This window comes from Eretmochelys imbricata, chromosome 4 (assembly GCF_965152235.1).
Source record: "Eretmochelys imbricata isolate rEreImb1 chromosome 4, rEreImb1.hap1, whole genome shotgun sequence".
Lineage (NCBI taxonomy): Eukaryota > Metazoa > Chordata > Testudines > Cheloniidae > Eretmochelys > Eretmochelys imbricata.
Genome location: NC_135575.1, coordinates 33,389,623 through 33,414,026, shown reverse-complemented (window position 1 = coordinate 33,414,026; position 24,404 = coordinate 33,389,623).

Sequence of the window (24,404 nt, the reverse complement as noted above, 5' to 3'; positions counted from 1 at the left end):
AGATGACCTCTTGAGGTATCTTCTACTCCTACGATTCTATGAAAATTTGATTTGTTAAATAGTTTTTAAAAATATGATAATTATAAAATTAATCAGTCTCCTCCCATTATAAATTGTATGTAGCTAGTGGTTAAAAATAAGTGATTACCTCATAAACTATTTTAATAGCCGGGTCAATGACATGGCCTCCATCGTTCTGAGATGTCATCTAAAAAAGGGGGAGGAAAAACCTTTTCTGTGAATTTATATTGCTGCAGCAGCCATTGCTCCTGCTCATTATTTGGTGAGTAATTTTTTAGGGAAAAATATTCCTCAGATGTAGTCGGCTGGTGAGAAGTGAATACCAATGCTGGTAAGAGCTAGCTGGACTGGGCTGTTTCCTTTAACAATAACTGGAGGTGCTTCTTACTTAAAAATAAGAGTTGTTCTGTGCTGTGCATTTTGGGGCTGTGTAACTGCAACTGAAGCCGTGCCTCATCTAGGCTGCTAGGAGACCCCCTTTTCGGCAGGGTTTTGCAGCCACAATTTAATGTTTTACAAAGTGTATCATGACACACAAAGGTCTTGATACTGCTCTAAAGTAACCATTGCAGAGGGCGGTGGACCTGGAACTTGCTTACAGCACATGCACTTTTGCCACCGGACACCTTTTTGTGTGTGTAAATTATACTCGCGTCATTGATAGAAAAGGCAAGGCAACCGTATTGCTACTACCAATAACTACAGTGGCATCATGTGAAACCTTTAGGATTACTTTGAGAGGGGACGAGCTGCCTGTACCCACTTATCTAGCAGCAAAAATAGTCATTTCTGCTCACCAGTTTTCCTACGGAAAATAATAGCTTTTGGTTATTGTGGGCAGAGGTGACAGGGCAATCAATGCCACACCAGAGGAGAAGAAATCACTTGCAGTGACAAAAGCAGCAGTACCAGAAAATGGCCTCAAAAGTAGCCAGTGTTTCATTTCACACTCCCTTTATTTCCCCATAATATTATTTTGTTATTAATATGCGCCAACTCGGTTCCAGGTAGCTTCCTGTAGGAATGAGTGTACATCTCAGTCTCTATGCCCCTTCAGTTCTTGGTTTCTCTACTGAAGCTGCCCATATGGATGCCCGTTCTGATGATAACCTTGGTGATGTGAGCATCTCTCTACTATGGCCTACATGTAGACGCTCATCTTATTTTACAGCTGCCTCACGGTAGCAAGTTTCAAACCCATGACCTGACAGATATCCGTAGCTCCATATTTCATTATCAATGTGACTAGCTACCTCAGTTAATTTACATCTCAAATAATAATATTTGGAATCCAGTTCCTCTGTAGATTAAAAAATAAGGCTCCACAATCATTTTGTAGGGAAACGTCTGAGATGGTAAATGTTTTATTAAAGTTATATTTGTTCAGATATATTAAAAAAAGATTAGTTTTTGTTCAGATTCTAGCATAGCTTTGGACACAAAAAAAGGTTTAAATAATTTTTTGGCTGCTAAATGATTTTCCTTTTTGGTCAGGTTTCAGAAAAGTCTGCAATACTTTACAGTTCCAGCAGGGGTCAATATGTTTTCATCATTACAAGCCAAAAGCTCAGCGAGAAAGAAGCAAAAAGTGTTGATCCTAATTGGAGCAGACACAAGGATCTTCTATAATCCTCTGACATCCTTTTCAAATAATAATTCTTAGGTGGGTGGTGGGCTGGTGGCTGCAATGCCAGTGCAGACTTTTCTACAATGAAGCCTAACCATTGTCAATTATTTTTGATGTATGCTAGCTTAACGGAAGGATCCTTCTTACAGGTTTTTCTAACCCACAGAAGGGCACTCCTCCTAATTATTGAGCCACAATACAAGTATTCTATACTAACTGTGTCTTACAAAACACTCTTTCCTTCATACATACATACATACAAGTGGACAGATAAACAGCTGAGTTACCCTCTGATAAATAATAGTTGTATTGTTCCAAAACGGTTCTTTTTAAAAAAATTATGTCAATGCCAGTATTTTCCAGACAAATGACTGACCAGGCGTATGTACAGCAAGTATCTCTTTCCATCTAGATCTACAGCACCCAAAGGGTAAGTAATTAAGGTAAAAGGTTTTTTTTTATTGGAATACTGGCTAGCTTGGCTGTTGTGTGCAAACATTGGCATTGTTTGAATAAATATTAAAGAGTATGGTAGCTGCTTGAGACAGATTCCAAACCCAGTGATAAAACCCAACCCTCTAGGCTCAGAGGAAAAATCTGAACCTTGCTAAATGTATTTGCTGTTTGCACTGAGCCAAGCCCTGATGGGGCACAGGAATCTTTTCCCCTTCATTTGGGACAGAAAAACAAAAAAGATTTTCAGAAATCCAGTTCTAGAAAGCTGGTGGGGTTTTCTAAATAGAATCCAACCCAAGTGAATATATTCAGGGATATTTAACAGCTTGTGTGCTGCTGAACATGCCTGGTATGAGGAGCAACAAACCGAATGGAAGCTGCCCCATTTATATGGACATGGTGAAAGGCAGATGCAAAGAGGGTTAAGCAGGAAGGGCCAGATTTTTAACGGTATTTAGGCACCTAGTAGTATATTCAAAAGAAGCTCAGCACTATTGAAATCAATGCGAAACAAGTACTTAGGTGCTTTTCAAAAATCCCACTCGACACCTATTTCCCACTGATTTCAGTAGGAGTTGGGTGGCATTTTCAGACTCAGCTATCTGCATCTTTAGGGGCCTAAATACCTTTGAAAATCCAGCCCAAGGTTACTTGCTGATATGTTTCACATCTCTCTTCCATGGTTTACCTCAGACCGGGCGGGCGGGCTGGGTGGGGGACATCTCTTTTAGGTCCTGTCAACAAAGAAATGTTTTGCATTGTAAAAGGACATCTTTAAAAAACAACAACTGTAATGGTGTCAGTTTCGTGACAATTATCCTGGCCAGCATGGATGGGAACAACCATTTTTAAAAAAGCCATGACCCATTCAACACGAGTTTAACAATATTGTTACTTGAAACCTTACTTTTTTAGGGCATTGTCAGTTTCACACTGCAAACATGGCCCTAGTTATGAAGAAAAGTAATTTAGTTCTTGGAAAGAAAAAACAAACAAACAATGGATATAGATTAGAACTTGTTCAATTCATATGCAAAAAATCCCTATTCTGGACTCTGCTCCTAACAACAATGTAAATGATTAAAACTGTATTTTAAACATCTTGTTTATGTTTGTTTACTTTGCACCCTTTGCTCAGCTTAGACCAGGGGTTCCAAACTTTATCAGTGTGAGCCACATCTCAGAGATATGGGGCTTGAACTTTTTCTCACACCGGACCAGATCACACCTTTAGGTCTAAGCAAGGGAGAGGTGTGTAAACTGCACCACTGCAGGAGAGTTGTGAGAGGCAGTGTGCCTTAGAGATGCCCTCTCTAAACAACAATTCATTCTCTGCTTCCCCCTTGCTCCAGGAAAGGAGGTGTAGTAATTTACTGCTGGCCTGTACAACACCTCTTCACCATGCCAGCACAGGTGCATAGGCCAGTATAGGAGAGGGCAGATCCAAGGCTCCAGCACCTGCTCCTGGGAAGGACTAGCCCAGGGGTAGTCAATTACTTTTTTTTTTTTTGATCAAGGTCCAAACTTCTTAGTCAAGGTATAGTCAAGGTCCAGGCTCCAGAGAAAATAATAATAAAAAAAATCCCACCCAACAACGATAATAAATAAAAAGATTCCGGGGTCTGTTCAAAAGCATCTGGTGGTCCAAATTTGGCCCCCAATCTGCCTATTGGCTACCTGTGGACTAGCCTGTGAAGAGAACCCACTTACGTCAGTGTGCCAATGCAGACGTTTAAAGAGGATTCCTACTCCCTTGCATGGGCACGTAGTCCGAGTCCAAGGCCCAATCTAGACCTTGAAGTACATACATGCATGCTTCAACAGATTTGCACCAACAAGGGTGGATTTTCTAAGACACTTGCATTTGTTAGTAAACTCTTCAGGGCTGAGATCCTGAGCCTGATTCTGATCTCATTTACGTCAATGTAAATCCAGAATAAATGCCATTGAAATGAATGGAGTTCCCTGGTATAAAACCCTTGTAAGCCAGATGAGAATCAGAATGCTTATCTGCAAAAGCACTCAACTGACTTTTGGAGCTATACAAATTAAAAATAATGTGCACTTGGGGTGCCTCCCTTAACCTGTAAGCAGGAGATCTGAGAAATTGGTCAGCTTCCTCCTTCCTAGTGTGATAAGCTCCCTAGCCAGGCACCCCAGACGGACTCCCATGAACCCATGGAAACACCAAGGTCTTCTGAAGTCCTTTCCCTGGTTCCATAAAAGGGTCTGGGTAGCCACTTGTATCTGGATTCATTCCACAGGATTCTACAAGTTTTAACACTTTTTTTTTTTTATAAGCAGAGCCCCAGCAGTAATCTGTGGTTCAAGCTCAGAGCTCCAGCAGTGTAACAATACAGTGGTCTTAAAGAGACCCATTGTTACATACCTCCCACAATGCTTTACAGCAGGGGCTCTCAACCTTTTCCTTTCCGAGGCCCCCGCTAACATGCTATAAAAACTCCATGGCCTGCCTGTTCCACAACACCTCTTTTTCTGCATATCCAGTGGATTAAAAGCCCAGGCTGGCATTAGGGGGGAGTAAGCAGGGCAACTGTTTGGGGCCCCATGCCACAGGGGGCCAGCAAAGCTAAGTTGCTCGAGCTTCGGCGTCCGCCCAGGCTGGTGGGGTTTGGGCTTCAGCTTCATCCCCAGGCCCCGGTGAGTCTGACACCAGCCCTGCCCTCTGGTTTATTTTGGCAGACCCCCTAAAACCTGCTTGCGCCCCACCCCCCAGTGGGCCCCAGACCCCTGATTGAGAACCAATGCTTTATAGCCTAACTAAAGGCCAATAAAACAGCCCTCTCTAGCTTTGTTCTCTCAGGGTGAAATTGTGCCATTGAGGCATGCCACTTTAGGGCTTGAGGGGAGCACTGAAAGCATTCTCCATCTCTCAGGTGGAGCACATACACTTTACCTTTAAGGCACATAGCCTACTCCCCACTGCATAGCTAGCCGCTCTGTTGGCCTGTGTGCACATGCATGAATGGGGTGTGTAGAGGCATGGTCCTACCTACTTTCTGCCTCTTCCCGTTCTTCCCCTTTGTATTGCTCCCTGTGCTCAGGTGGCATGCCAGAGATGACAATTCTTGGCCCCTACATGGGCCATAAGAGGAGGGTGGCAGGGGAAGACTTGCCCTCTCCTTATCTCGTCGTATTTTCATAAGGGAACAGGCAGACTCTAGCCCATAAGACCACTGCCATTCTCAAAGTCCGACTGAGCTTTGACTTACTGCTTTTTCCACTCCCAGCTGAAACAGCATTACAGATGTCTGCTCTTCAGAAGTTTCTAGCTACCTGCTTGTAGTGGGCCAGTCACCCTGCTCCGGCCTGGAAAGGGTTAAAGCCAGCCCTGGGAGAGGGCCAGGGCTCCAAGCTAAAGGCTCGCTATTGGGGAAGCAGCCCCAGCTGGGCCACGCCCCAATCAGACCACACCTGGCCCTATAAAAGGTCAGCGAGCTTTTGCTAGGGAAGGACTTGGCTGCCTGGGAGCTGAGCAGGGACCTGAGGTAGGGCGGGGGCGGGGCAGCTCCCGCCTGACAACTCCCCAGGCTGCAGGGCCTTGTGTGGGGCCTAAATCAGGTGCTGGGGCAGTCTGGGGCTAGGCAGAGGCAGCAGGTCCTACCTCTTCCTTGCCAATGATGAGTGGCATTTACAGGCTGCAGTCAGACCCAGTGAATGGGGGCTAAATGATGATTGGCAGTAGGCAGTGAGGCAAGGTGGGATTAGGGGGTTGGGGGCCCTCTGGGGAGTGGAGACCCAGAGACTGAGGGGATACTGCTGGGGCAGAACCCCCAACAAAAGGGCACCAGGGTCCGGAAGGGACACAGGCGCCAGAGGTAGCAATGACACTGGCCTGCAGAGGGCGCTCTGGGGCTGGAAAACTAGCTAATTCCCAGACAGCCAGCAGGAGGTGCTAAAGGGGTGAGTCACACATCGTTACACTGCTGTATTTCAACAACCTTCCTGGACTTTGCATGACTTAGCCCCATACGAAGCCTCTTTGTTTCTTCTCTGGTGTGCCAGAATCACCTGACATGGAAGGCAGTATGTATATGTTTATCTTTGCTGTTATACTGTCAATGCACATCCAGCATTCCCACCCCCAACAGTTTTATTTTTTTGTGTCTGTTTACTATTGGAATTTCACTTGCACTCTGAGCCCCTGCATGTTTTAACACCTGTTTAGCAATTCTCTTTTGGAAATCCATCAAGTTTTTCCTGTGTCTTCTAGAGTTTTTTTCAGTCTCTTCCTTTTCACTCTGCAGCCGTTTGAAGTCATGATTCTGCTTTGTCATGGTGTCTTCCAGCTGCTTTGAGTTGGCTGACAGTTGTCTCTTCACAGCCTCACTCTTTAGCCTCCCCTTTTGCAGAAATATATTCCAGATACTGTTGATTGCAAACCATGAAAGATCTCTCTTCCAGTTCTGCTTTCAAAGCACTACAGTTTGGACAGGTGTAAGCTCTCTTCTAATCATGTAAATAAGTTTAGCTTCCTCTTATACAGCAGTGTCTTCCCTATCACCATTGGGTGACCAACCTGCAGTTCTTGCATGAAGGGCCATATGAATGTTCAGCATATCTGGCACATAAATACCTTGCATTGCCAGCCACAAAAGTGCATGCAAATGTCTGGTCTCACTTTCTGGTGATCTTGTAAATAAGAGGGCAGCATTATCTCCTGTAAATGCAAACAAACTGGTTTGTCTTTGCACTTAGCTGAACAAGAGGAAGGACTGAGTGGACTTACAGGCTCTGAATTTTTACATTGTTTTGTTTGAGTGCAGTTATGTAACTAATCTACATTTGTAAATTGCACTTTCAAGACAGATTACACTACAGTACTTGTCTGAAGTGAATTGAAAGATGCTATTTTGTTTATCATTGTATACTGCATATATTAATCAAATATATACTTTGAAATAAATTACAACACAGAATAATATAAAAAACATCCAAAATAGTTAATAAGTCAGTTGGTATTCTATTAAGTGTGATTTAAAACTGCAATTAATCACTGAGTTAATTGTGTAAATTAACAGCCCTAGTTATATTACATATATGCATTGTATGTTAGAGTTAATTTGTAGGATTATAAAAGTATAAGATCAGTATTTAGAGGAATCAAGCATTAGACAAGAGTAAGACAAGCTGAAAGGCAAGAACCCATATATTGAGCTCTGCAAGACCTTTAGCTTAGCTATTTTAGGCCTTGGAGACAAGAAATGATGACTTAAGTCAATGACTGAGAAATAATCCAATTCCCTAAAATTATGGGAAAAGAGGTACCAAGTGGTGGTGTGCAAAATTACCCAGATTAATATTAGATTCTAAAAATACTGTAAAGGAGCATCTGTCTCAGACATACGTCTTTAGCATTATGCATAACCTGTATCCCATGGCTTATGAGAACAAAGGGAACGTACACAGCCTATAGAAAATTGGGGTCCCTTAAGTTTCCAGGGGACAGACCAATAAGAGAAGAGTTGACACTTATGGACATGTGCAAAATGTATGTATAGACAGAATCACATTATAAAAAGGGGATGCCCAAAATGGGAAAATTGAGCTCCCTCTGGGAGACTCCTTCAGGAACCATCCCTCTACTGATGATCAAGCCATGAGACTCATCAGACCAACACTATTGTTAAAGATGTGAATATAACTATATTTGTAATTTGTGCATAGGTCTGCATAGAATTTCTATATGCTTGTGTAATTTTAATTGTAACTTTAATAAAACAGACTAGACTTTGTACTGGTAAATGTATGTGTGGCCACTACTCTTGGTCTGTGTGTTCCTAGAGACTCTAAAGAAAGTAGCTGAGGTGACTTTCACTCTGTTAAAGCTTTAAACTGTAGCCACCAGAGCTGAACTCAACAGTGGTATACCACCACATTAGAAAATTCACTTGAAATAAAATAAAAGGCTATACCTGACTTCGGGCTGGATTCTTACATCTGGCATAGGCCATTGTGCAAGGCTTCATTTTTAGTTTCCCATATTTGACACTCATTTCCAGATGCCAGACATACTGAGTATCATCCTGGATATGACCCATCCTTCTGTGAATGTTTTGTAACCTAAGCTCACTTCCTGAGGCTCAGCTTGCAGGAAGAACAGGCTTGCATTCCTTTAGCACACACAGGTTGTGCATAGTTTTCCATAGGCAGAGGCAGTAATTGTGAGCACATCACCCCTGTATGCCAAGCTCTCCACTTGCTCCCTACCTGCTTCAATTCCAGACTAGGACCAAGGCCATGAACTGACAAATTTAGGAAAGGTCAAGACAGTGGAACTCCCCTGCAATAGTGTAAGTCACAAAGCTCAGCTGTGAAACAAACTTCCTGAGCAGGCCAGCTTAATTTAGAATTGGATCTTCTTTAGGACACACAGCAATACTCTCCTCTTTGAGAAAGCATTCCCACCTTAACCCAGGATGGAGAATAGCCTATAAATATCTGTCCCACAAATTATTCCTTGGACCAAGGAATAGAGAAAATCAATAGAGTCCTTAAAGCCCTTCACTAAGAACCTCATCATGCAAAGCTAAAGTACTGAGAAAGTGTTTTGATATTTTAATGGAAACTATAGAAAACAAGTAGGCAGGCAGGCAGACTATGCTACTAACATTATTTTAGGCAACTTTCCCTCTGAGAAACAAAATCCACAATAAGGACGGGTAACAGTGGGTCCGTCCCCCCTCCTCCCCCATACAATACTCTTTCTGTAGAATCTTTTACAATTAAATGCACCACTTTATTTGTGCCAACACATTTGAGACTTATGAAAGCTACTTGACCTGCCAAAATAAAAATTTCAAACTTGCACCTATGTATATTGTACCAGTTTGCATATGGCAAATCAGTTTCACTTGCACACAGATTTTTTCAGGTACAAATACACATTCAGTTACCTGCAGTCCATGCAAATGCCCATCGTCATACACCACTGAGTTTTGTGCTCGTAAAATCTGCATGTACACGTTTACATGCTCACAGTTTCTACATCCAACATTGTCACAGTTGCTCAGCTCTTCCAACAATTACAATCTTATTAGATCCAGCATTCAAAGCTGCCTCTAGCATTTAAACAAAAGTAATTTAGTGCTAATAAAAGTGGGAGATTGACAGTTCAAAAGATTGAAGTCCTCTGTTTATCCACAAATCACAGAGCAAGGGAAATGGCAATGCAATGTTCTCCATGCTGCCACTCGCATGTGATTCAACCTGGACTTGGAAGGACTAACTCTTATAGGTGAGCATGAAGGTCATTTTCCATAGGTGTCTCTATTAAGACTACCAAGAAGGGTGCTAATTATTGCCAATAATTATGATTTTTCTGTAATATGGACCCTTTTCCACAAGGAAAAAGACTGACTCATTGCATGACAACCACCCGACTGCCCTCAGTTGACAGCAACTTTTAGTAACTACTGACCTGTTCTGGACTAGAATGCCAGACCAGGAGGTGAAGGGCTCTGCAGCCCATTACCAGTCAAATCATTCAGTCTAGTGTGTGCTAGCCACCAGACTGAGATTACCAATTCATTTAATATAGGCCAAGCATGTAACATTCTCTCAAACTAGCAACTGCTTGAAGAATCAAAAGGTATCTGATTTTGGAGAAATATCTTATTCTGCTATTGAATTTTTTTAAAACCTCTCCCTCCTGACAAATGAGGCTTTGAAGCAGCATGGAGCGATTATGGTATCTCTTTGCCTAACTGACATGCAGGATTCCTCCACTTCCAGAGGTGGGAGTCATGGCTAACCCCGAGAGAGCTTGCAAAAAATAAATAGCTTGCGACAGGGGCTGGGCTTACCAGCAGCATTCCCTAGAGGTTAGGCTGCTGCCCCTCACACACCACTCCACCAACACCGGGACAGCCTGCCTTGTGGTGGGTGGTGACTCAACCCCCCTAGCCGGGTCAGTGGTTTAGCTCACCCACTTCCAGGGTAGCAGTGTTCAGAGAACTGTAGAGGGGCATCCTCTGGACAGGGAAGGACCTTCAGTCTCTCTCTTGGCCCCTGTAGGGGGGTTGTCCTTGCCACAGGGTTTTCAGTATCCCTACCCTCTTTTTGTTTCTGAGAGTGTGTGGAAGTAAGGCTTATACCCATCTACAGTCAGGGTGTTAGGTAATGGAGCCCAGGCCTTCCACTCCACCTGGCTCCAACCCAGGGTCCTATGAAAGGCAACAAAGTCAAGCACCTGGAGTGCCTCCAGACTGGCTTCCTGGGCCAGTTGGCTTGCCGGCTGTCAAATTTTTGACCGGAATGCTCAGTCAAAAAGGGACCCTGTGGCTCTGGTCAGCACAACTGACCAGGCCACTAAAAATCCATTTGGCCACAGCGGCCAACTCTGCGTGGTTCCTGGAAGTGGCCGGCCTGTGTCCCTCTGGCTCCTAGGTGTGACCAGGGGGAGCTCCGTGCACTGCCTCTGCCCACAATGCAGGCGCCACCCTGAGCTCCAGCTCTGCAGCTCCCATTGGCTGAGAACTGTGGCCAATGGGAGCTGTAGGAGCAGTGCCTGCACACAGGGGCAGCGCGCAGAGCCCCCTGGCTGTCCGTGCACCTAGGAGTCAGAGGGACATGCCAGGCACTTCTGGGAGCAACCCAATGGAAGCGCCACCTGGAGTCCTCACCCAAACCCGTTCCCAGAGCCCACACCCCGTCCCAAACCTCTGCCTCAGCTCTGAGCCCCCTCCTGCACTCTGAACCCTTCATCCCTGGCCCCACCCCAGAACCCACCCCCCACCAGAGCCCACCCTCCTACACCCTGAACCCTTCTGCCCCACCTCCAAGCCCCCTCCTGCAGCCCAAACATCTCATCCATAGCCCCCCCCAATCTCCAGGCCAGTGTAAATGAGCAAGTGTGGGGAGAGTGAGTGACAAAGGGAGGGGGGATGGAGTGAGCAGGGGACAGAGCCTCAGAGAAGGGGCAGGGCCTCAGCAAGGGTGTATGGTTTTCTGCCATGAGAAAGTTGGCAACCCTAGGGCCAGTTCCTACCATTCACTCACCTCCTCGTCTCAAAGTCCAATGCAAGAAAGAAAAATAATTAAAAAAGAGGAGGTAACAATGTTCTGCCTAGTTAGGCTCAGCTAATAGGCCCTTCCTCACACCAGGGGCTTCTGTGGCTGCTTTGTTCAGACATCTCAGCATAGACCCTTTTCCTCCCCTCTCTGCCCCCTACTGAGCTGTCTGGCTTCCTTTTAAGCTCCTTCCTCCAGCTACAGCAAGCTCTGCAGGGACAGGAGGGGTGGAGATTCTAATTTGGTGTTTACATACCTTTGATACAGCTGTGTGATGGGGTATCAAACCTTAAGAGGCACATAGGGGAATAACTTGGACTTGATTGGCAGGGAGAGAATGGTGAATTAACTCTCATTAGTTCTCCCTTTGAAGTTGCTAGACTCATCTGCTGTTATGATTGGTAATCAGAGAGTAGGCAGATGCTGGGTATTTTTCTTCCCCCCCCCATCTCTACATTTCCCCCCACCCCTACTGCAAAATGCTAAAAAGTCCCAAGACTGCTGTGAGAACTGTGGGTGGTATTTTCAAAAGCACCTAAATCACTTAGGAACAAAAGACCCTTTGGCTTTCAGTGAGACTTTGAAGTTGCTTAGGCACTTTTGAAAATAATTTTCTCTGGCTTTGTTTCTCATATCTGACAGAGGCACTGATAGTGGGTGTGCTGGCCTTCCGGCCTGGCTTCTCCTGGTTTGGAATTCAGTAGCAGCAATCAGTACTGAGAGGATCATCTTTCATGATTTTGTATGAGACCTTCAAAATCACTATCCTGTCTGTTCTGGCTGAATATTGAACATCCCATCGTACGTTGCATGAGAGTAGAGGTTCACTCTGATACCTTTACTCAAACATTTTCTTTCTCTTACCCCTCACACGTCCAGTTTGCAAGCTGACAACAACTTTCCACTCAAGAGTTGGAAGAGGAAGAAGGATCCTGTGGAAAAAGCACTAGACTTAGGTTCAGGAGACCTGGGTTCACTTTCTAGCTCTAGGACAAATTTCCTGTCTGACCTTGCTTTCACAATTCCATCTGTAAAACAGGAGTACTGAAACTTCCTCTCTCCCACCATTGCCTGTCTATTCTATTTGGAATGGCCACACTTTGAGACTGAGACTGTCTCTGTATGTATGTACAGTGTCTAGCACAGTGGGCTCTTGATCTGAGTTGTGGCCTCTGGGCCATAGATAAAAATTATCTGTATATATAATACACATGGCAGCATTTCAGTGGCTTGGTGAGTATATAAAGCACTTTGGGATCCTTTGGGATTAAGGTGCTACATACATATAAAGTATTCTTGTGTGTGTGTGTGTATAATAAAATCTTAAATTCCTTCCTTGGCATGTTACTATGCATCTTAGGACACAGCAGAGCTTTCTGGCACACTCTGCATCTAAACAGTGCTGTGCCTTTTGCTGAATTGAAAACAAAACAAATATTTTCGTACAGAAATGAAAACAAAACTTGACCTATACAAGGCAGGCCTTCCTGCTATTTTTAGAATGAGTTATCCTAGACTCCATATTTCACAGACCTGTGTATAATTAATGATGTGTGTCCTATCTTCCTCTGCTAATTGCACAATCTTTTGGGAGGTGTATGTCATTATTTAATGTAATCATGCAAAAAATGTGAATAGAAAAAAATGTTTAAAAAACCTTTTGTCTTATCTCAGTTGAATCAGGATTTTCCCACTCCCCCATTAAGTTTACAAGTTCAGGACCTTATATTGTCCCTGGAATCCCCACTCTTTGAATATCTTTGTTCTTAAGCAAAGTAAGCAGTCATGGGATAAGCGGGAAGGTTCTCTCATGGACTGGTAACTGGTTGAAAGATAGGAAACAAAGGGTAGGAATAAATGGTCAGTTTTTAGAATGGAGAGAGGTAAATAGTGGTGTCCCCCAGGGGGTCTGTACTGGGCCCAGGCCTATTTAACACATTCATAAATAATCTGGAAAAAGGGGTAAAAAGTGAAGTGCCAAAATTTGCAGATGATACAAAACTACTTAAGATAGTTCAGTCCCAAGCAGACTACGAAGAGCTACAAAAGGATCTCTCAAAACTGGGTGACTGGGCAACAAAATGACAGATGAAATTCAATGTTGATAAATCCAAAGTAATGCACATTGGAAAACATAATCCCAGCTATACATATAAAGTGATGGGATCTAAATTAGCTGTTACCTCTCAAGAAAGAGATCTTGGAGTCCTTGTGGATAGTTCTCTGAAAACATCCATTCAATGTGCAACGGCAGTCAAAAAAGCGAAAAGAATGGTGGGAATCATTAAGAAAGGGATAGATAATAAGACAGAAATATCATATTGACTCTATATAAATCCATGGTACGCCCACATCTTGAATACTGCGTGCAGATGTGGCCGCCCCATCTCAAAAGAGATTTATTGGACTTTGAGAAGGTTCAGAAAAGGGCAACAAAAACGATTAGGGGTATGGAATGGCTGCCATTTGAGGAGAGAATAATAAGATTGGGACTTTTCAGCTTGGAAAAGAGATGACTAAGGAGAATTATGATAGAGGTCTATAAAATCATGACTGGTGTGGAGAAAGTTAATAAAGAAGTGTTATTTACTCCTTCTTATAACACAAGAATCAGGGGCCACCAAATGAAATTAATAAGCAGCAGGTTTAAAACAAACAAAAGGAAGTATTCTTTTCATAAAATGCACAGTCAAACTGTGGAACTCCTTGCCAGAGGATGTTGTGAAGCCCAAGACTATAACAAAGTTTAAAAAAAAACTAGACAAATTCATGGAGGATAGGTCCATCAATGGCTACTAGCCAGGATTGGCAGGGATGGTGTCCCTAGCCTCTGTTTGCCAGAAGCTGGGAATGGGCGACAAGGGATGGATCACTTGATTACCTGTTCTGTTCATTTCCTCTGGGGCACCTGGCATTGGACACTGTTTGAAGAGAGGATACTGGGCTAGATGGACCTTGGTCTGACCCAGTATAGCCATTCTTATGTTCTTATCCTTAGCCCTTAGTTCTCTAATGGCTCTAGCCCTCCTTTACTTATAATCACTTGGTTGGTAATTGACATGAAAAAAATATTTACCTCTGTAGCCATCTCCCCTTGAATCTTGGGCTGCTCCTTCAGTCTGCTCCTCCACAATCTCCATCTTCCTATTTTGGGTTACAAGTTAGCTCTGTTGTCATCTGGAGACCACAGATTTCTTTGATCCCTGTCAAGACTGTAGGGGATCACAATGGTCCCTTCTGGCTTTAATATCTATGAGCCTATGAATTTAGCTTTTGACCTGGGTGTGGCATGGAGACTGTGCCTATCTCTGTAGTGGAGGGTTAATGTTGGTGATGAATGGTCAAGCGTCCATGCTGGCTTTTTTTAGATCTCTCAAGTTTTGGTTTTTGTCAATTCTCACTTGCAGGTCTTGGCTGGGTTGGACAGGCTCACAACAGCAGCTCTGTTCGTTGTCCTGGAGAGAACCCAAAGGATAGTGCAGGGAATGCTACAAGACCCACAGGGCATCTATTCCATCATCCCTTTTGGTCAATGGACATGTCGGGCAACTGTGGCGGGGGGTGGGGGGGAGTGTGAGAGGATTTGGGGTGGTGGGTGGATGATAAACAGTAGGTAGATGACAAACAGTTCTATGTCTGTTTATTATCTAACCAAAATGGCGCAGTCTGTCCACTGTTTCAGGTTCTCACTGGTTTGTACCCTATTTGCTGCTCTTCCCCTACCAAAGCACACAGTAGATAGGTAAGATTGATAGCGAACATTAAATTGTTCCTTCAGCTGCTTTTTCCCAGTGTGGCTCCTCCATCTTCAACTAATTTAAATCATACTTAAAGTATGTCCATAACTACATTTAAGCAAAACCAGTTACCATAGTAACACTGGAGGCTTTCTAAATGCAGTCTATGATGTAAACAGCTAAAATGACTATCACCCCAAATAGTTTATTTCTTCTGCATAGTTTTATATTTAAATCTGTTGTAGCGCACACAGATTTACCAGTTTTAAGTATATCTTAGAAGAGTTGTACATTTCAGCAGATCTGTTTCCATCAGCTCACATTGATAAAGAACTGACATTCCCACTGCGTTTGGAGATATAGGGTACAAGGTGACTACTAGAAGAAATCAGTATTCTTACTGATTTTAGAGTTCTTCCAAATTATTGAAATTCCCATGAACATATATAGAAGCAGCTAAAGAAACTGTTTCTTAAGTTTGCACAGAAGTGAGATGGAATTCTCATAAGAATTGGTTTTCTTGCAAGACTTTCATTTCTTTCTGCTTACAGATGCAGAACTATTGAAAGAACAACCTCTCTCAGTTTTGGCAAATCAGCTTCCAGTACAGATAGAACCCAGATGCGCACAGAATACACAACAATATTAAAATATGACAAGAGAACTACATTTTTGGATTCTAAAATTGTTTTGCTTCACGTTTTAAGTTTAAATTTGGTGTTAGAGTCAGGAGGTTCAAATTAGGAAAATAACCAGAATTTTACTCATGGTAAACATATTTATTTTTGAAATCACAGAGAAACAACAAATATGGAGGCCTAACATGGCATTTTCTAAACTAGAGTTGCTGTTCAGAAATGATCTGCATTTTCACATTATGTGCTTTAAGAGCAAAATGGGACAGTATTTTTATCCCTGCAAGCGTAAACAACAGTCTGCCACAGATGAGGTATTATTTTTATTTATTTGTATTACATTATTGCCTGCATATTGTAATGTATTACATTATTCCCTGTGGGTCCAGGGACAGAATAGGCCCACTGCTCCTCCTGCATGTCGTAAGGGGCAACTAAAAGGGGGCTGCCTGGAGAGGGATGGGCTCCGCCAGGTAAGAAATTTGCCCAAGACCCACCATATGATGAGCAAGTCAACCATGTCCATACCGGATTGATTGCAGCCCGGGCTAATAATGACTGCGCCATCCGTCTCCCACCAGGGTGGATTCGACAAGTATACTACTGGTGCAACCCCAACAAAGAGGATCCATGGAAGAGATCACCAAAGCCACATGGAATGTAAAGACATTGAGACAAATAGAGAAGTTGAAAGAACTCACGTACAAAGTGGAACAATACACCTGGCACCTCCTAGGAATCTCTGAGGTCAGATGGAAGAACTTTGGAGAGGTACTAATGGAAGACTGTATGTACTCTATTACAGTGGAGAGGACAAACATGTCAATGGTGTAGGATTTCTTGTGCATAAAGATATCAAGGATTCAGTATTAGGACACCACCCAATGTCCAGCAGGCTTATTTTCATCCATCTAAAGGCAGTACCATTTAATATCACATTTGTACAAGTCTACACCCTTACAACAGACTATGACAATGAGCAAACTGAAGATTTTTACGATCAACTCCAAGACATCATTGATAAGGTACACAAGAAAGATATCCTGATTGTACAGGGAGATTGGAATGCTAAAGTAGGTACTGATGCACAGGGAGATTGGTGAGATTATGGTGCCCTTTCTGTAATGCGGTAACCAATGAGAGAGGATTGAGACTTTTGGAGTTTGCCAGCTATAACAATCCGGTTCTTGCAAACACATTAGGAGCACATAAAGCATCCAGACGATCATTAGGTGCATACCATATTGGTCTACATCACAGCCAGATTGACTAGTTCATGGTGCAAATCAGATTTCATTCTGGGATTAACAGAGCTAAAACGAGGCGCTTCCCTGGTGCTGATATTGGAAGTTATTATGATCTTGTGATGCTAAATTTTTGGCTGCGACTAAGGAAAATCATCAGGCCAAAGTTCACCATAACCAAGTTGACTTAGACTCAGAGACTGAAACATTGCAGAGTCATTCCAAGCAACGATCGGTGGAAAATTTGCCCTGCTGCTTGCTCTAGAGGAAGACGTAGAAACAATGACCAACAATTTCAATGCTGTAATGAATGAAGCTGCAATGGACAGCCTTAGGAATCATCATAAGAAGACAAAACCATGGGTCACAAATGAAATACTACAAATGTGTGACATTAGAAGAGAACTTAAGAGAGACAAGAACAACACTGAGGGAGCTGATAAATACAGAGCAACTGGCAGAAAGATCAAGAAAGGAATGAAGGTGGCCAAGGAGATATGGATGGAAAAACCATGCTCTAAAATTGAAGAGTGTATCAATAATAAAAATAACCATCCCACCACCGATGGGCAAGGTTTCTATGAACTCTGCCATCCCTGGAACAGATAGTCAACTGCAACCAGACATCGTTATCACCAACGAGGAACAGAAGAAGATAATCATGGTAGATGTCACAGTTTCCTTTGAAAACAGGACCCTGGCCTTCCGTGATGCCTGATCTCAAAAGCTGGAGAAATACACCCCTCTGGCCAACACCTTGAGTGCTAGAGGCTATGAGGTTCAAACTCACGTGCTGATCGTTGCAGCCCTGGGCACATGGGACCCCAGCAACGAGCGAGTGTTGAGAGAATGAGGAATTGGTCAGTGCTATGCTCGGCTGATGTGGCAACTCATGGTGTTAGATGCCATTAGGTGGTCGAGGGACATCTACATAGAACACATCACTGAACGTCGGCAATACCAGGAGAGATAAGCTGGAGTGCCGATAAGAAGCAAAGTCAGGAAAGTAACTGAAATACTTCCCTGATGGTTTGTATTTTCTAAGGGACAACCTATCCTAATTTCTCACATACTGAGGGACAATCTTCACTCATTGCCATATTTGCTTTTTACAACCAACTCTCTCTGTATAGCTTTTCATGAGTGATGTACCCAAATATTTGGATGCTAACATCTAAACTGTATTGTTTAATCTGAAAAAAAAAACAATAAGATTAATAAATTTATGTACTATATGTATTTTATGACTTTTAAAAAACCTGTGTGTTTTTGGATTATCTAAGCACTACACTCAGATGTATGGACACTCTCTTTTCTTAACCTGTGAATTATATAATTTTAACATTTCCACAAACCAGCCATTGGCAAAGTACCATAATCTGACAGTCCAGAACTGAGGATCTCATAACTCATGTTTTACAATTGTCACTGAGTTGGTGCAACTCAAAATATATGTTCCAAACAGCGGATTTGCAGTCAAGTAACTCTGTTTGGGGCCTGTAATTGCTTTATTAACTGACAGCACCACCAACAAAACAGCTGGATGTAGCTCCACAATTTACTAACAAGGATAATAAGTTATAGCTCCCTCTACTGAACAAATCTATGCAGCCTCCAGACTACCTTACAAATTGTACCTTCCCTATTTCTTTACGCCATTTCCTACCCCAGTGGTGCCCAAAATGTTTGCCCCTGGAGAACTGGCTAGCCACCTGCTAAATTGCATTAAACAGCAAACAGCAAAATTATATTACATTCTTCCCTAATATTACTTTCCCCTGTAAGCAATTGCTCTCCTTACCACAGGGATGTTATTTGACTGCCAGCATGGTGGGAGGTAGACTATACAGTCGTGAATGGAATGGAAGATGGTCCACAAGACAATATCTCTGTGAAGAGGTGGCCCATAGCGTGAACCAGCTTTGGAAACCCAGGCCAAATCAATAGTAATAAAGTTCTAAAAAATAAAAGGACGTTCCCAGACAGTTTTATATAAATGTTAACCCCAAACATGACTAATATGGGACCAAACAGAGTTCAACCAAAGAAAAGTTGTAATCTGGGCCCAGAAACACTGAATTAAAGGTGAAATCATAACATGAGAAAATGACCCCCATTCTTGAGATGCAATTGAGAAATCAATAGTCTTTGTGCAAAATAGAGAGAGCAGTGTATGAGCCATAGATGTCAAACTGTATTTGGCTATAATTGGATACATCATGCATGTGGTTAAAATGTCAGCCTAACTCTGGCCCAAGTCTAAAAACCAAATCTTGCTTTCATAACCTATTAAAATTATTCCTTCTAAGCCTAGCTGACCTGCAGGTGAGTACCCATAATTGGAAATAATGTATAATAATAGTTCAATAAACCTTTTTGTCACCAAATGTTGTGCAATAGCAGAAAGGGGAGGAGGAAGACGACTGTTAGCTTTTCATATAAAAAGCAATTGGGTGGGAAATAAAAGGTAAAAGTAGGTTCTTTAATAAACAGGTGTAATAAACCAGTAATATCTTCTGCCCTGCTGAAAGAGTGACAACCTCTTGCTTTCTTCTAACAGACATCATCATCTTGTGGGGTTTTAATGGAATTAGAGAGGTTATACCCTTGCATTTGGGGCTGATAATGTAGCAAAAATACAGGGTGTTACTCCAGCTCCAATTGGTTTCACTTATTGCCTGACTAGCCTTCAATGGGGTTCAAATCCCACTGAGTGAAACAATGCTTACACTGTGCAGTGAATAGATGCCTAGAAACAGCAGCGGGCTGCCTGAGACAGTACCCCAGCGGTTAACAAAACTCATAAGCACGCGCATTAATAACAGTGAGTCGTGGGCACTTTTCATGCACAAGAGTGAAGGCAGTGTTTTAGATTACTGAAAGGACACAGTAAATACATGTCAACGGTACTTTAGACCTGGTTGGAACATGCAATCTAACAAGGGTTTTCTACTCCCTCAGTTTTCACTTAGTAACAGGGGGAGGGGGGCTGTTAATGGAGACATCTTCTAGTCACCCTGCACATCAATTTGACAAACTGACCTCCACCTTCCCCAGATATTGAGCAGGACCCTGTTCTACATGCAGGAGGCCTGGGATGGGATGCGCAGCAGCTGGGGCTCCCAAAAGTTTCATCTAAATCAGCCAGAATATTTTACAGGATTTCCCAGGGCAGCACTCTGGAGCAGCACTCTGGAGCACTCTGTTGACCTACTGAAGGGTTCAGGACTCAGATCCGTAAAGGTATTTAGGCTCCTAACTTCCATTGACTTCAGCCCAGATTGCTCATCACTCCCTGCCTGGCCAGTTCTGGTGCAGATAGGTTGTCAGACAGGTCCATAGCTTTATCTCATCCTCTTTCAGACAGCTAGGATGCCTTGGGGTGTTAGCAAAGAGCAAGCACTAATGGGCCAACCCACGTGCTGGGGCATAAGATAATTCACAAATACTCTTTATGTCCTTTTCTCCCTGTTTAGAATACATGGATCAGACTGTATCTGGCCCTTTATTTGGAGTTCACAGCAGAAGAACCATAACTAGGTCATTATCCCGCTGGAAGACTAACACGGCTGTTACTCTGAAACGTATCCCGCTGGGTACTCTGTCCATTCTCACTATCTGCATATGATTAGGGAACCCCTGGTTGGAGGTCTTCTGTGGGACTACACATTAATAATACAGGGCCAACATCTTTACTCACCCTTTAAGGCACTTTGATGGACTGGCTGGAAGCTCCTCTGGTCAGTTGTCCCCTCCTCCTCAGATTTAGCAAGACTGCTGTGGCCTCGAGACTGGGTTGTAACTGCAGCTGTCATCTCAGTGTTAAATGGAGTGTCATAAAATATCTCCCCGCACAGCATTTATTATTTTAAACCTATCGTGGGACATTATAAATGTTACTAAAAAAGGGACATTTTATAACTACTCAGAAGCATAGAGGCATTCCCCTTCTATTGATTACACTAATCAAAGGGAACAGTCACATTTGTAAGCACGTACTTTCTTGATCAAAGACCACTAATTTTAATACCATGCAAAGGATAAAATGACAGGTATAATAAAGGTTCCCTTTTTCAGATTAAAAATATGTGGGCTTGATTGTGCCCTCCTACAGATATACCCATAAGAGGAGTCTGGGGTGAGGAAGATCCTGGGATTGTTTCAGGGTTGGGATTGTCCCCAGTTCTGCACTGGAACGCACAGGGGGCCACAGCACTGTGAAACCATGGTGGAGGCCTGTCAGACAGGGCAAGACCCAGGAAGGTCCTGTGAACGAGCCAGCTCTTGTTCTCCTTTGGACCCTCCTGCTTCCAGGCAATGTGAATCTATTGTAGCTACGCTGCTCGGAAAACTCCAGCCAGTGACTCTGACTGCCAGAAATTGGGACCGGATAACAGGGGATGGATGACAGAGACAGAATACAGGGTTAGAAGGAACCATTGGTCTGACCCACTATGGCTGTTCTTATGATGACTCCTACCATGAAAAAGTGAATGTGCTTTCAGACCTTTTCTACAGGAGGAAGTTGCACCAATGTTACTAACGGTGTGATTTTTAAGTCAATTTAGTAAACTGGTGCGACTGGCTGTGTGAACACTCTCCTTACATCAAATAGGCTTATTTCAATTTTGTTCAAGTTGATTGGGAATTGGTTTAAGCTAAACTGAACTAAGCCCCTCATAAACCAAAATAAGAGTGTCCACACAGGGGTACGCACCAGTTTAACTTGCAATCGGTTAAAATCAATTTAAGTTAAACCAGTGCAACTTTCTCGTGTGATGAGGCCTCAACAAGCATTAACTTTTCTGTCTTTTTCACAGAACAGAGACCCAGATGGCTCTCTTCAGCTCTGCAGGATTTATAATTTTATAGAATAAATGAGTCACCCATTCCAGGTATTAATAAACTCTGCAGGTCCAGAAAGAACCACAGAGGGCAAGGACTAAATGAGCCCAGGAAAATGGTGAGGAAAGGGGGTTTGCGGGCGTATATGCACATGTCATGAAAGCAATCCTTGTACTTCCTTGGAATGTTTGTAGGACCAGTGCTTCCTATGGACTGGGCCAGGTGGAGAACCTAGTTCACTAGACCCCCAAATGTCAATTCTTTACCAATTTTAAGAGCAAAGATGCCTTTGCCCTTACAGTCAGGGCACACTACGGGGCTGGAGCTTTTGGAGATAGAAGAGGCCACACCCTTGATTGTGCACATGGCTGGTGAATGTGGACCTCTCCACCTACTACCCTCCCCTGCTTAGAAGGGGACTCCTCATTGGATGATTTGCATAATCTGTAACAGGCAATAGGATTGGCTGCCTGTGAGATGAAACAGTCTATAATAGGCCTGGCAGGGAGAAAATAGGTGATTTCCTCTTCCCCTTGTTTCATCTCTTCTAGCAAACTGAGAAATGGTGTTCAAAACAGCCCTTTATAGGATTCTCATGCAGAGCTAAGTGATTGTCAGGTACATGGAGAAGGATCCTTCTAGAAACATATTCTTACCTACAGCTTCACCAGGAAGCCACATGCCATATGAGGGATGGAATTTGTTTTTATCTATTCAAGAACAAGATTCTACATCTGTTCCTAATTACAGGTAGGGGTCTCAAAGGATGCCTGAGCTACAGTATATGTAGATATCAAAATGCATAACTCATTACTTGAATAGATAAATAATTTTATTCATGATTTGTGAAGGGACGTAGACAGCACAGCCCAGGAGATGCTGACAATTAACTGCAATCTAGTTTGCATTACTAGCTACTGATATCTTCGTGCCTCTTAACAGTAGTTTAATGCGGGGTAGAGACAGTTTACAGAAAAAGGGATTAATGTTTTATTTTTAAATAAAGCTTTTGTAAAATATTTCTATGTTTAACTGACAATGCATATACATTGTTATTTTCCATAGAAATGTATATTTGTTTCATTACTTTTCTGGTGGGGATGGAATACTGAGAACCCTCTTCAAAATATTGACACCCCTCAACTCACGTTTGACTTCACTGGGAGTTGAGGCTGCTCATCAACATCTTAAGATCATTTCCCACATCCGAGATACATAGACTCTCTGGAGCCACAGATTAAAGCCTTGGAAGGGTCAATTCAATTGCTCATCCTTCTGAGAGTCACAAACTGAGTTCCATACTATATATCATGAAGATCCCATGCCTCTTTTGTAACTGCAGAGATTTGATGTCTTTGGACATGTCTTTTTTGTAGAATGGATTCCTGGTCTGAGTCAGGTAGACCAGTCTCCTTCAGCTACATGAGTGCCCAAGCCACTAGCCTATTACCTATGCTAAGATGGGACACACTCATTTGACCAGAAATTCTATTCAGGATCTAAGGCCCTTACCCAATGAAAATTTCACAGAAACTGGTATGTTCTCACCAAAAGTTTCAGTTTGGGCATTTTCTGACCAAACAATTGTTGTCAAAAAATTCCCAGTCAGCTAGTGATAACTCCAGCTGTAGCCGATACCCCCTGACAGGCCAGCCAACTTAAGTTGAAGGCACCATCATACTCAAGGGTTTTGTGTGGATGGCGCACAAATTAGGGTCAACACTCGAGTTAATGGTCTCCTATATCCCAGGTAAGTGTCCCCTAGTGCACAGGTTATTCTGTGGTTGATGGGACTCTTTCCTTTTTCAACAAAAAAACAACTTGAAAAGGTCTTGATTTCATCCTGATGCAGGACAGGAAAAAAACTGGAAAGCTCCAAAATTTTTGTGGGGCAGAAAACCATTTCCCACCTAGGTCTAGCTAGCACAACCTGGCAGTGGCCAATACAACCACTCTATATAGCTCAAATGTTATTTCAAAGTGTGATTGCTCTCATTCTAGCTAGGCTAACTCAAGGCAAGTTAATGCAAAAGTAGGCAACTGGAGTTAACTCTGCATTGAAAATTTACCATTAGTCAGAAATTCCATGCACACCCCAATATGGTGTTTAAGAACCTTTAGATTTCTATCAATGTAAAATATTATGTTCATATTATTGGGATTGCTAAGTGTTTGTTGGTGCAAACAGCAATTATTTTGAAGAGGACAGAAATGGGACAGCCAGGCAATTACAGACCAGTAAGTTCAAGTTTAACATAGTACCCAGTAAGTTGTTGGCGCCGTTAAGAAAATGATCAATGTGGAAGCACCTATAGAAAAATAAAGTGATAAATAGCCAGCAACAGGGCTGTGTTAAAAGTCCAAACTCATGATTTCTATCTCTGATAGGATAAAAAGCTTAGAGGAGATGGGAAATGCACTGGAAGTAATACATCTCAACTTTTGTAAGACTTTTGATACAGTTCCATACAGGGCTCTCATAGGGAAATTAAAAATGTGAATTAGACATAACTTCTATAAAATGGTTACCCTTTAAATATAAGTTTTAAATATGTGTGTCTGAAGTATATCTGAGGCACATGTCACGTTGGTGTCTACCCATATTGATGGTTCAATTTCAAATGAGAAGGGAATTGTCTTTCAGGAATCAATTCTGGGTCCAATACCAGTTAATGTGCTCTATTTTCATTAATGATTTTGGAGGTGGAATTGAGAGTTCACTAATTAGTTGTGCAGATGATACCAGTCTGGCTGGGATTGCAAATATTTTTCAGGTCATAGTTATAGTTTTATTGATAGATACACC